This window comes from Lactuca saligna, chromosome 6 (genome assembly GCF_052625555.1).
Source record: "Lactuca saligna cultivar CGN05327 chromosome 6, ASM5262555v1, whole genome shotgun sequence".
Lineage (NCBI taxonomy): Eukaryota > Viridiplantae > Streptophyta > Magnoliopsida > Asterales > Asteraceae > Lactuca > Lactuca saligna.
In genome coordinates this window covers 29,383,362-29,389,361 of record NC_136422.1, presented here as the reverse complement: position 1 = coordinate 29,389,361, position 6,000 = coordinate 29,383,362, and positions in this window count along the sequence as shown.

The following is a 6,000-nucleotide window of genomic DNA, read 5'->3' as shown; positions in this document are numbered from 1 at the left end:
ACCCCAGACAGCATATCTTCGAGGTTTTTGGCTAGAAATGGACTAGGAACATTACCCTAAGTTGTTTTTGAACTTATAAACTTGTTTTTAATGTGGTAATGTTCATGCTAATCCATTTTCAAAGATAATTGTCAATAGATTCATGTTTTGTATTAGTTTAAAGGTTAGACTAATTACATGAAAAAGTTTGATTTGAATTATCTTGTTCTTATGAGTTGCTTATATTAATAGAAAAGTTGAGTGAAAAAGTTGTTTTCAATCCAAATTAATCTAAGAGTTGATTCTAAAATGTGTTTTTGTAACTTGTCCTCAAGTTATATGAAAAGTCACATTTAAGTTTCATAAAAACTCATAAAAGTGGGCAATGGTTACAAAGATGAAGAGTCTTGTCCTTAAGTTATGGAGGTTCAAGAGTCACTTCATTAATAAATAAATAAATAAAATATGTAACCTTAATTAATTCTATAAGTTATAAAATAAAGAAAAGGTTAAGTCTTTATTAGTTTAAAGTCTTCCATAATTTGTCCACAAGTTATGGAACTTGAAGAGTTTTTGGATTAAAACTACTTTAAACATATAAGTTATGGAATTAATTAGTTTTTAATAGTTTCAAAACTTGCCCTCAAGTTTTGGAATTTGTAAAGTTTTCTCTTATGAATACTTTAATTCCAAGTTAGCCCTTAGAATTTTAAAAGTTAAAATTCAACCCTTATACTTTATAATATTATAAGTTAATAATATATACATGTATAAGAGTAAAGTCGGTCTTACCGCTAGTACGCCTCATTCACGAAGCCGGTCTATAAGGTAGGTATAAGGTTGTTGCCTATAAAATGGCAACTTAATGGGTGTTCACTCTCACCCACCGCTTGCTTGACCGGTGGTGGGTCGTTAGCCGAACGGGTTTGACATGACTATAATTCTCCCTTCATTAAAAGTATTAATGATAAATACTAAGTAACTAAACTTTTAATAATACTCAATCTTAGTTACTTAGGAAAATGTGAATAAGGTGCTAATCCATGAAATTACACTTTGCACTTTGTTTAAGTCGGTTAGTGGAGCTTGTGTGGTTAACCGGCACACTAACTCGTATTTAACAAGGTAGGCGAAGGGTGACTTAATGTTTATCATAGTATCGATGGAGCGTGTGTGGTTAACCGGCACATCGATTGAGGGGTAAACACTTAAGGGTACCAAGTAATTTGCATGGTTACTTCACACCTTGTTTTGTGATCCTCGGCATCCCAATCACAAAACCTGAAGGGCACACTCGAGATTGAAACATGCCATTGAACAGTTCAATGAATCTCAAAAGATCTAGGAATTTCAAAGCCAATTAAAACCTAATAATACATTTCGTTTATCTTGGTGGAAATTGGTGAATCGTCATTCACCTACCTTCAAATTGTTTTATAGCTTGGATTACGGCATACCTCTTCTAAGTTATAAAATAGTTTGTTGGGTCCTAGCCTTAATATTTCATATTGGGTGTCATATTAAGGACTTTAAGATCAACTATCTTGAATATCTCCCATAACATGTCTGGTTTAGACATTTATGATCTTCCCAAATCTCTTGAAACAAGCTTTCCTAAATGAAGATGATGTCCCATGGATATCATACTTCTTTCACCTCCTCCAAATTATTCTCCCTACCCCACAAGTTCTTGAAAAGTTTAAGATCACTCAAGCCCTAATGGCAAGGCAAGGTCTAGGTGTGATCACATCTTGGAGATGTAGTCACATATTGACAAGCCGGGAGAGTTGGGTGTCAAAGTCTTGAGAAAGTTAGTGGCTCAACTACTTTCTAAGTCACATAGTGAGTTCTTTTGGAACACCTATGAAACAGACTATGACAAGACCCTTAATGATCTTATCTATTTGCTAAGATCAACTTCCTGAAACTCTATGGACATTGACAATAGTGACACAGGAAATCCAGAAAAAGTATTCTCTTCCCAATGGAAAGGGATCGGCCATAGTCAACTCGGTTGATCAAATGGTAAAGAGAAAAACTAAGTCTGTGATAGTCCCGTGTACCATTATCAAAGGGTCCATATGTTTATATTGCCAAAGAAAGGGTCATTATTTGCGAAGCTGCCAAATTTACCTAAGGATGTTAAAGTCAATAAGGTTGACTCTACTTCAGGTAAAGTCCACTATCTAACTCTGTTAAGTTTCTATTCTGAGATTCCTGATACATGATGTGACTGGGTCACATGGTAATGTTTTAAGAATCAAAGAAAAGTAAAGGAACTTAAAAGAAGGGATATGCTGAGTCTGATCGCGTAGATGGATTTCTATCGCGTAGTTTGAAGATCGGATTCTTGAGCTACTTCTTAGGAGTTATGAGACATTGCTAAGGAATAGATAACAACAAGTTTTCATATGTATTGTAAGGATAAGTTTTTCCGCATAGTTTTAAAATAAAAGAAATTTTTGATTTTATTTATTTTAAAATATCCTTACAATGGCATTTGAGGAAAAATTGTTGCTTATATGATTCCATTAATAGCAAGAGTGGAAATATGAAATTGATTCTTTCATTTGTGGTAATGTCTAAATTTATCAAATAAAGGAAAGATTCTCATCACCCAAGTCTCAATTGGACAGGAACTTGGAATCATGCAAGGTGTATAGCATGATGAATGAGAACTTTCAAGTATTGGAAAAATTAAGACTAATTACTTGTTCACATGGATGTGTGAGTCAAGTAATGGACTAAGGGATCGAGTACATAGTCATGTGCACTGATTAAGTCCACCACAAAAGATATAAAGTTATTCGTCATAGTTTACTAAAGCTCAGTAAATATGATTATACTTACAAGCTTAAGTGTAACTCTGAGACATTGGAAAAGGTTCCAATGTAAGGCAGAGCGAATAAGAAGAATCAAATTAGGCAGAAGGATAAAAGTTTCTCAAATCTGAAAAGATGGGAGAGTACTTTAGTATCAGTTTTGTGATCATCTTAATGATTAAGAAACCATATCAAAATTAGTTCTCTAAGGAAGTCTTAGTTCATTCTTATGACTAAGAAGAAGGGATCTTGAATTGTTGAAATGGTTAAATCAAGAAGATGAGTCATACTTCGTTCCAATACAAGTCTTAGAGTCATACTCCAAGATTGTAATTTGAGTGACATGTCTTAAAGAAGGTTTAAAACACTTGACAAATGTAAGAGTAAAAGTTTTCTACTCTTGTACATTTGAAATTGGTAAGTTGTGATGTTTTGGATAAAACAAAGACCAACTTCGGCCAATTGTGTGAAGTGTTTGTCTTGATTAGAATCCACACTATCTCTTGGACGTTTGACAAGGAAGTCTTATAGGTCAAGAGGACAGTGGGAGTCTTAAAGGTCTTGAAATTCTCAAGAACTAATCAAGAATGAAACCTGAAGTTCTTCACTAGCGCACGACTTGAGGTTTATAACCTATCGTGTTGACATATTCTGTGCCCATTCTAGTTATAGTTGGCTTCGCATATGAGTTCTTAGAGTTCTCAATGTGTTGCACAACAACTTGGAAGCAATGGTAGGCCCTTGAGCTGCCAGGTGGCAAGAAATTAAGATTGAGTTCAATCCATATGGTTTTGGATTTGTCATTATCCTTGTCTTGTGATTATGGTTTTGACAAATTCATATGGGTAGGAACTCATACACCATTAAATCTAAGTGTCATAAGGTTTCTCTCCGATTCATGAAAATGATGGTGAGGAAACACTTCCACTAAGTAGATTTTAGCTAGATAGCAATTGTAATATTTGCATTCTCAAAGTCGTTAGTGGAGCGTGTGTGGTTTACCGGCACACTAACCTGGACTTGTGAGAAGTGGCAAAAAGGTCTAACCATTATGATTACGGCATCCCTCTTCATAATTGTTTAGACACACAAGTGTGCTATCTAAGGGAAGGTGTATGTTTTTGATAAAGTCTTATCAAAACAATCTAGTATCAGAAATCTGAACTTTGGTAAGTCAATAAAGTATTGATTCCTAGAAGTCCAGTTGATTTCTGATTACATGTCAAAGCTAGTGGGAGCATAAGTGTTATGCTAATAATCATCATGTTAGTGGGAGCATGATAATTATGATAAGTATTGCAAGTTAGCAATGTTAATTATAGAAAACAAAAGTTTCAACTCGGAAAGAGTTGTTTTGCTATAATTAAGGGAGAGGAAATTATACTTCATCTCAAATCTATAAGCTTAGATCGTGAGGTTTTAATCATTTAGTCAAGGATATATATGAATTTCATGTTGGAATGGCTCAACATAAGGAAATTCTGTATATGGTTCCATTATTTGCGTTCTAAAATTCGATTATGATTACGGCATCCCTTTTCATAATCTGAATTATGAGAACTTGGCAAATTGAAATGGAAATGTTATAGCAAAAGACTGGTTTAGTCTTTATGTGAGACATCATGAATCGTGTCCCATATGCTTCGGATATAGGATCGATTACATGTGCTATATTCATCCTTTCTAAAATTTTCCAAATGCCTTCCAAATGCCTAGGGCATTAAGAAGGGAAAAGGTTTAGAATTGGATATGACTAAAAGGATTAAACAATTGTTGAGAAAAATCTAAGGTTTACCAAAGATTGGTTGCTCAAGGACAGTTGGAAGTATAGTGATAATTCTAGAAGGACCATATTGACATAATCTGTAAGGAGGCAACTCTTGTTCAGAAGTGATAGTCAAAATGAATCTGGAAATGTTTCAAAGTCAGAAATTTCAATCTGTGCAAGATTAAGGAAACTTAATGCAAGAAGGATGTTTCCAAGGAATTGATCTCCTTTGGAATACTCTGTAATGGTTGTTGCCAAGTCTTTCTGACTTTGTGCATAATCATTACAAGAGGATCAATGCATATAAGTTTAGAATCTAACAGATTTCTGTAAATGGCATGAATTTGGAATTCTTGCATTTGCAGTAAGGATTTGGGAGTGTGAAAAGAGAATCATTGAAGTTATGTTCAATTGATCTAGTTCACAAAGTAAAGATCATAGACAAACATAGTATGCATACTTGGTGTATGGCATGACTAGTGTTTAGAAAAACATAGTGTACATGCTTGGAGCATGGGACAACTATTGTTTTAAATTCAAGAATAATGTTGATAGCTGAAACAATATACAATGAATAATGTGTAATCATATGGTGATAAATAAAAGGTGTTTTATTTATATTCATAAGTTCTGAGACCATATTGGATTCAATTATTATTGTGTTTCACTTTGCATGTTTTGACTTCCCGAATAAACTAGGTTATTCTTCCGGAATGACTACGTTATTCAAACCATCCACAGTCGGTCATATGTTGGAAGTAGATATGAATTAAGACTGTCATGGGTTGGCTTGTAGAGGTCTAAGTTGTTGGACAAAGGGCTACAACACTCATGAGTGCTCATAAGTTCTGAGTATTGGATTCAACCCGCGCTCATTGGAATCACTTCATGGATTTTATCACGAGTGATCATGAGACGATAATATCTTATATTCTTCAAACCTAGAGATATGAGTTGTTACTATGAGTTGATAGTACATTGATTACACGAAACGCATTGGTAACTCGATGTTATAAAACGTGTCTTTGTGTATGATTCAACAAGTAGTAGAACAAGCCATATGAGTCGAAGTTTATCCATTCCTTTTACCTTCGGGATAAAAGCGATATCTGTGGGCCCCTCGATGATTTGATGATGACAAATGGAAGTGCTCGGCCGGGCCAGGACTGATTTGATTTGTTCATTTAGTCAGTCGTCATAAATCGGAAATCGGGAAACAACTAATGGACAGAGAGAATGATTATAATCCATGTCTCAGTCCATATGATATCTAGAATGGAGGAATATATGATCCCTTATCTAATGGACAAGTCATTGACAAAGGTCAGCGTTTATCGACAAGGTCAGAGTTCGACAGAAGCTTTTGAGAGCTACGATTGCCAGTTGGTTCCTGAAGTCATACGCAATAATAGTTTTAGACTTATCCAAGTG